The sequence below is a fragment of the Olea europaea genome, unplaced genomic scaffold (genome assembly GCF_002742605.1).
Source record: "Olea europaea var. sylvestris unplaced genomic scaffold, O_europaea_v1 scaffold256, whole genome shotgun sequence".
Lineage (NCBI taxonomy): Eukaryota > Viridiplantae > Streptophyta > Magnoliopsida > Lamiales > Oleaceae > Olea > Olea europaea.
Window position 1 is genome coordinate 1,026,547 of NW_019243883.1, and position 9,140 is coordinate 1,035,686.

The following is a 9,140-nucleotide window of genomic DNA, read 5'->3' on the forward strand; positions in this document are numbered from 1 at the left end:
ATATCGTTTGTTTAGTGTTTCAGGTCGCGCGGGAAAATTTGAACAATTTTGCCCCTAGACACTCATTCTGCGATCAATTGGAAAGCTTCATTGATACATATTTGATAAATCTTTAGGGCGAATAGTGGTAGCCCTAAAGCAGCAAATTCGCATTTCTCGATTTTACAGATTCAAATAGGTCTGCTCTAGTAAATTAGCTTAACCTGTTTAATTTCCAACATTAGCACGTCACCATGTGAGGTAACAATAGGATTATGGTTACCATGAAGTGGTAACATGGCTTGTGCTAGAAATTATAATTATTTGCTCTTAATTGTTTTGATTGGGTACTAGCTTTTGATAAATTAGCTTATCGTTCTTTGTGCTATCATTGTCGTGGAACCTTTTTTTTATTATGCATATCTAGTTTGTTGCATTGTCAATTCCGCTGCATTATTAATTTCTCTAAAATACCGAGACCTTATTCGTTCAAACATTTCCTTAGCCTAAGACCATGAGTCTTACGAAACCCTGGAATTTTAGAACATGTTATATTGTCTGTGACCCTAGGATTTTGTGAGGTTTGACTCTAATTTGTGCCTTTTTTGATTTATTGTGAAAATGAAAACTCACAACTTTGATTTGGAGATTTTTAATGAAAAAGGTGATATTTCAATCTAGCAACAAAAAATGAAGAGTATTTTGGTCTAGTAAAAAGTTTCAAAAGCCATTGAAGGCAATTTTCCAACTGATTTTTAAAAAGAACAAAAAAAAAAAAAAAGAAGTCGATGAGTTTTCTTATATCTCAATCATTTTACACTTGTTGGATACTATTTTAAGAAAGGTAGGTAAACTGAAAACTACCAAAGAACTTTGAAAAAAATTGGAAGACCTGTATTTGATCTATCACAAAGAAACTTTACATACTTGAGCATTTCTTCAGGTTCAAAATTGATCCTTCAAAGGATCTCGATGACAATTTAGACGTATTTAACAAATTAGTTCAAGATATTATTAACTGTGAGGAGACAGTATCCGAAACCTATAAGGTCATAATTTTGCTAGCTCTATGCCTAACACGAATAAGAAAGTTAAAAATACAATTAAGTATGGTAAGGACGCTTGGACTCTTGAAATTGTCATTGACTAACTTAGAAGTAAGAAAATGAAAATTGTAAGGAAATGAAAATTAGAGCTGAAAAACATGATAAAAAAAAGTGGTGAGATACATATGATGCGGGGTAGAACTCAATTTAAGCAAAACTGTCATGATGGATACCAAAGTAACGGCGAGTTAAGTTGTAACGGATTGAGGAAGAAGGACAAGAGTACGTCTAGATCAAAGTCTAGAATGAAAGTTAGAAAATGTTATGGCTGTGGGAACACAGAGATTTTATAAAAGATTGTTTTAAGGAAAAGGGTGAACAAAAGGTTAAAGAGAGAGATGAGCTTAACGTATTGTCTTCTACTCTTGCTGCTAATGACGGTGAAGTTTACACAATTACAAGTCCTATCGCTTATATTGCTGAACTAAATCTAACTACTAGTTCTCGTATACATGAATGGATACTTGATTCTGGTACATCTTTTCACGTGACATCTGAAAGGAATTAGTTTGAAAACTTTCATGAATCTAACACTAGGCGTTGTATTGTGTGATAACTTTGCCTGCACTATTGCTGGAATTGGTGACATTAATGTAAAATTTGACACTAGGTTTGTATACACCTTGAAAGACGTTAAATATATTCCCGAACTGTCTAGAATTTAATTTCAGTAAAAAAACTTTAAAAAGATGGCTTCACCGGTAAATTGGACATGGAACATTAAAGATGATTGAGAGTCTATAGTCTCTATTAAAAGAACTAAGAAAAATGACATTTATATCACTACTAGAGAAGTGATTAGAGGTTTAAACTCCTCTATCTCTTCTACCAAGGTTGATCACACACATACATGGTATAATAAGCATGCATACGTAGGCGTTAAGAGACACAAGCTTCTTAATGAAAAATGTACATTTGGTAACGGCTGTGTCTGATTTGTCATTCTGTGATAGTTGTGTGCTTGGTAAGCATCATGGAACTTCTTTCTGCATTAGCGTTCATAAAGTTAAAGGCGTGCTTGAATATGTGCATTCTAATATGTGGGGTCCTAGTAATCCCACATCGGGTGGGAATAGGTATTTCTTATCCATTATTGATGACTATACGAGAAAACTGTGGGTTTATCTTTGAAATGACAAATATGATAGTTTCAACAACTTTAATAATTGGAAAAGACAAGTAGAAAACCAAACTAGCAAATGATTAAATTTTTAATAAAAGATAATGACCTAGAGTTTTGTAACACTAAATTTGACAATATATGCATAGAAAATGAGATAACAAGATATAAAACTGTTCCTTATACTCCTCCAGCAAAATGGGGTAACGGGAAGGATGAATAGAACCATACTTGATAAAGTGCGTTGCATGATGTTAAGTTCTGGTGTCGCAAAGTCATTTTGGGGTGAAGTCGTTATGACTGCTTATTATTTGATTAATTTGACTCCATTCGCTTCTTTAAACGTCGATACTTCTTATGAAAGTCTGGTAAACTAAGTGATTACTCTTTACTTAGAACCTTTGGATATACTACTTTTTCCCATCACAGTGAGGGAAAGCTTGAACCTAGAGCTAAAAAGTGTGTCTTTCTAGGATATCCTGAGGATGTTAAGGGTTATAGGTTATGAGACAAAAGCCAAAAGGGGATTAAATCATCATAAGTAGGGATGTCATATTTGACGAGGGTGAGTTACCTTCTCTTAAGGGAAAACCTGAACCTGTAAGTGAAACAAAACCAGGTGAAGAGAGAGACCGATTTAAGGTAGAGTTAGGAAAACTTAGCACATATGTCCCTAGTACTCCAAATGAGGTGTAGAATAGAGATAAAGTAGTGATAGAGGAGCATCCTAAGGAACACTACAACAAAAGGAGCTTTTTAAGGCATACATTTACTGCATGTCGTAAAAAAGACTATTTACGATGTGCGAAATATGTATGCCATGGAAAATCAACTAATAAAACCATTTACGGCGTACATTAATTGCACGCCGTAAATGTGAACATTTACGACGTAATGTGAACATTTACGACGTACTGCTGGGGATGCCATGAATGCCGTCTATATTTCCTCCCTTTAATTTCCCTTGTTTTATTCGGCACTTCCATACGGACTTCTTCTTCCTGCTCTTTCTGCGCCTCTCTCCCACCTTAACACCCTTTAATCGGCCATCAACCGTTCAATCAGCTGTGAGCCCACTAATATACTTGCTTGAATGTTGCCCTAACTAAATTCCAAAATCCCATGCTCTCCCACCATCCCTCTTATCTCGCTTTTTTCCCAAATTCCGTTCGACTTTCCTCAACCCCAGTCGTTGCCGTCCATCTGTCCATGTCTCCGCCACTATGAGTCTGCCTGAGTGCCGCTAGCTCATGTGACTTGTGAGCCCTTTTTTCTCTCTTTTTTTTCCTGAGGTTTTAGTATATTTTATGGATTAATTGGTGATTTACAGGTTGGTGATTTGTGATTTATGTATTATTGTTTGGTGATTTCCATACTTAATATTGTAATTTGTGATTTGGGTTTATGATTTGCTATTAGTGATAATTTGTGAATTTGTGATTTGAAATTTTGATAATTGGGGTCATTAAGATCCTTCTCCCTATCTCTAAAAATGGCTACTGTATAAGAACTACCAATGTCCCTGTTGCTATTGCTCTTGTCCTTATCGACATTCAAGTTCCTTGAAACTTCACTTTCAACTACATTGAAACTAATCACAACAGAAGCAACTTGAGCAAATGCATCTTCTGACTTGTAAAAAATTGGACTACTGAAAATACGAGCTTGTGTTGTGTCATACTCCTCCTTTCTTTCTTCCATAGTTCTAACTGGACTGCACTTAAGCCCCCATTCCATTGATAATTGTAATTGTAGTTTTCTTTGTAAAAGCATGGTATTGATGCAATAAAACATCAGTAGTTTCAGTTTAATGATGGTAGTTGTTTCTCATTCCATGTAATAAAGCATAAGTGGTTCTTTTTCTTTCCATGTCTCTTTGTGACCAAAAAAAAATTACAAAACCAAATCAACTCTACAGAAAGAGCTATCATCTGCATACAGATGGAGATAGGTTAGGCCATGAGCAACATCAATGAATATTTCAAGTCTCTATGGTGTCTGTTTGAAGTTGGCTCCAAACTTTATCAAGCCATGTATACTCACATAGATCTCAATGGATTATCCATATAGCCACATCAAATTTTTTTGGCGCCTATCATTTAAATCTTTACCTTGAGCCCCCGTTTGGCCCCCATTTTAGGAAATGAAAATTGATGAAATAGTGTTGTTTTGAAAAATGAGTGGTTGAAAGAAAAAGAAAAGTTTTCGATTTACGTGTAATATTATTTTATGAAAGATTATGTAGTTGAAAATAGGAAAGAGAAAAATGTAATGTAATTTAATGGGGGCCAAACCGGAGCTTAGTTTCCCCATTTTAATACTTTACTCTCACCATGTCCTTCCCACTCCATAAAATATGATATCTATTCAACCTGGAATTCATTTTTGGGCATTTACAAACACTTACTGTCAGTTGTATGCATTTGTTTCGAACTATGATGACATGTTATGACAATCATATGGCGAGGGTGGACTTACAAGTGTCTGACTATTTAGTTAGCTCATGAACGAGGGAAATATATTGATCGTGTGTAGCAATGATAGACGGCCTATCTAAATAAGACTACCATGGTTGTCGGCCCCTTGAACTATCATGGAAGATTTTTGTTTGTGACATAAGTTAAAACGGATATAGTTGGACCAATCAATCTCACTGATCAGCTAAATCTTAACTACTATGTTGATTGCTAGATGAAAAAGAAAAAAAATGGAGAATTGAGAACTACTGTGGTTGATCTCCGCACCTGACGCCGGGTAGGATAGTGATTATCCTATTGGCTTGTTGTAGCAGATGATTCGCAAGAAAAGAACGACAGAAAACACCCAAAAAAATCAGAGAAAATACTCTGAATTCAACTCAATATTATTAATAATGCAGAATGATCAAAACTAACCCACAAGCCGGGTTAAATAGCTGCGAAATACGAAATTATGGGAAAATTACCAAAAATGGTAAAATCCCAAAGTTATACCAAAATAAAATATTAAGTAAAAGAAGTAAGTTGCCAAAAATTTGGCTCAATTCGAGTTTTCTAACATATTGAAAAAAGGAAACGAAATATTACCATAAATAGTAAAAAATAACTTAAAATTGAATTTTGGAAAGGAAAACAGTGAATTTTGGGCTCGAATTTGACGTCCACCGAGCATAGCTCTATGGCCACGACGTGCGCGCCGAAGAGAGCTTTCCGGATTGGGGTCATAATAGCGATTCCGATAACCGTAACCAAAGTTATGGCCAAATTACCAAAAACGCGTCAAATTCCCCCAATTAAGGAAGTAATGGTGATTCACTTTCCATCTTTGCGCCGATCCGCCATCTCATGGTATCTCAGCGCCATCATCGTGCTATCTGACAAATCAGCATCACTCGACTCGGATCCTCCTGCATCAGTCGCCCCGGGTTGGAAAGAACTCGCTCTCGAGTTCACAGTAACTTCATCGGACTCCATAAATCAAGGGTTTAGGTGTTTTACATTAAAGACGTCAGAGGTCTTCAAATGGCTCGGGAGGCACAATCTGTAAGCATTATCATTGATCTTCTGCAGCACTTCACAAAGTTCAATCTTCCGCTCCTTTAGCTTATTGTATTCCCCAACTGGAAAACGATCACGAGTTAATACTACCCAAACAAAATCACGAACATCAAATAACACCTGGCGTCGATGACTATCTGCCTGATCTTTGTACTTAATATTACTATCCTGTATGGACAGCTTCACCTGCTCATGGATACCTCGAAGATGTTCATCCATCTCATCAGCTTTGTTATTGAAGCGACCCACACGTGGAATTGGAGCCAAATCAAGTACTCTGGATGGGTTCCGACCATAGACAATTTCAAAAGGACTCAGTCCGGTGGTTCTATTCGTCTACCGATTATAAGCAAACTCTGCTTGAGGTAATGCCAAATCCCACTGCTTCAGTTTAGTCCCGGCTAAGCTTCTCAAAAGATTTTCCAAACTCCGATTCACCACCTCAGTCTGACCATCTATTTGGGAATGGTATGCGCTGCTAAAATTCAATTTCGTTCCAAGTTTCTCCCACAAACTCCTCCAGAAATGATTCATAAACTTAGTGTCACGATCAGAAGTAATTGACTGTGGAGCACTATGTAAACGCACAATCTCTCTGAAATAAAGATGAGCAATCCGAGTAGCATCCATTGTCTTCCGGCAAGCCACAAAATGGGCCATCTTTGAAAATCTGTCAACCACAACAAGAATGGAATCCATCGCCCGCTTTGTACGAGGTAAGCCCAAGATGGTCTTGTGGGACCGATCCGGAATCAAGATGATTTATTTCTACTAGTACTCTTTTTTCAATATACCCGTTATGTCCTACATTAGGATGTGAGTATAATAATTTTGAAAGGTTTTAATAGAAGTAAATGGTTTAAATACTTAAATTGAGGGTTATGATAACTTGTCAAATTCGTTGACGAGCGGACACTCCCCTAGATAAATAATTTTAGCTACTTATATGCAAATAAACTTATAGTTTCTAGGCCTTATCTTAAAAGGTGTTATCCTTGCGAAGTGGAAGAACTATTTAGGTACGTGAAGTTTTTCCCCTGTATTTTCATAATTTATGAACGCCTTCGCAAAATTTTCGATGTAACTATAATAATAATTAAGTATAGTTAATTTTTTATCGACCCTAGCAGATAGGATTTAGATATGCTTCCAAAAACTGGTACGTTTACTTGCAACTACAGAAATACTAATGGATAGAAGTAAAAGTGAAAATTTTCTGAAAGAATTATTTAGGTATGTCAAGTCTTTCCCTGTATTTTCAACATTTATGAACCCATTGACAAAATGCTTTATGTAACTATGATAATTTTTGTAGTTATTTTTTGTTGTCCGTATCAGATACTATTTTGATGAACTTCCTAAAAAAATTTACTTGCAATCATAGAAATACTAAAAGGTAAGAAGTAAAAATGGAAATTTTCTATGAAAGTGATAGTTATCAAATTCAACCCAGATATTGACTTCGCTAAGTTACAGTGACATTGAATCACGAGTTCAATAAGTGGATCCCTAGTCCAGTTGGGGGTCAATGTATAGATATGTTACGCAAACTGTTGTCAAATGACCTTCTCGGACAATGATGTTAACTAGGTAACTTTCTCGACAACATCAACTTAATGACTAAACGACAAATCGGTATCAAAATGAAATTGACCCGACCCTAATTTGTTTGGACCATTTGAAGTAGCTTAATTTAATTAGTGTTACTCATGACCTGTCTTTACTTATTTGGACATCTTATAGACGAAACCTACTCAAATGCCACTTAAATCCTTAACTGGGCTTGAACCATTGCTGTGACCTAATTCTAACTATTTATTCTAGGGCGCCCCTTTCTTGTTCCATACAGTTTCAGTCTCTCTCTGCCTCTCTACTCTCTGCATGAGACCCTTGTATTTCCCCTCATGATCTTTCTGTCCACCGTCATTTTCACTGCTTTATGGTCATTCTTTGTGCATCCTAAGTGGTAGAAGGGAAGCAACCTTAAGTGAAAAGGCATTTTGATGGTTTTGGGTTGATTTTGATTAAGGTGTCGATTTGAGGAGGAACTGAGCCTAGTTCAAGCTTTGGCGGTCATCATCTTTCGCTCAACAAGATATTTATATTAAAAAAAAAATCAAAATTGTTTTTGAACTCTTTGAATCATTTGTTATTTTTAATTATCTTAATAGAATGGAAGTATGGCTTACAATTCAAGATAATGATGTTTTTCCTTTTCTTTTATAATTCTTTTTATTTAAGTTCTTATAGCTTGGAAACATTATTAATTTATTATTCTCTTTTTGATATTATAAAGAGATTTCCTTTTAATCAGAAATCACTCCAATGGAATATGTAAATTACACACAATCGTGTGTGTTTTATTTTATGATTTTGTACTTAATAAATTTCTTAACACCCATATTAACTACTACATGTGCAGGGAAATTTTACATGCTGATTAACAGGTAGTGACATGGCAGAATTTCATTGGTTGTAGGACAAAAGAAAAAGTTAAATTAACCAATGAAATTTACCATATCACCACCTGGAAACCACCCTGTAATATTTCCATGTGCTAGTATTTTTTTATTTATTTATAATATCGTTATTACGTCCGCTTCTCATGCAAAAAAAATATATGCTAATTGAGTAATTGTTTGACAATTGAAAATTGACATCTTTTGTACTTGATAGTCAATATTAATGCCCCATTTGGTACAGCTAAAAAGTTATTAATTAATTTGAACTACGCATTTCATTGGATCCACAACTTTTTCATCACATATTCTATCAACTTTTATCAAAATATGCTAAAATATAATTTTAATCTCTATGAAACAAGGGCTAAATTTTCACCTAATGTGTTCTAAAATAAAGTTATTCACATATAGTTCTATCAGGATTATAATGTAATGTTTGGTATTTCATTTAGTCATCATTGCTTATATTTTACGTCTTTCAAATAAATATTGCATTTTGTTATTTAGGCATGAGAATAAGTGCCTTCAAACCTTCACGAATCACGATACTATGAGTTGGGTTCTTGTATAGAGAAGTGCATGGAGATAGTACTTGTATATTTGATCAATAATTGTTTTGTCAAAGATCGGTAAATGATTGATATTTTGTTCTAATAAGGTCATAGAATCAGCTGCTCGACCAATTTGAGTATGAAATTTGTCTTGACCATGGTAGGCGGATCTAGAGAATAGTGGTACACTTGAAAGTAACTAGGATAGAACCAATGTGTAAAATTTAATTCTATAGTGGAATTGTGCTGATAATTGAACTTAATATGACCCGCTCATGGATTACCTAAATATGTAATGGAAAAGTATCTACTCTTCTTGAAGCCGAGGGTCATCGTTGTATACTACAAAAAAAAAAGGGGGGGGGGGGGGGGGGGCCCCCGCCCCA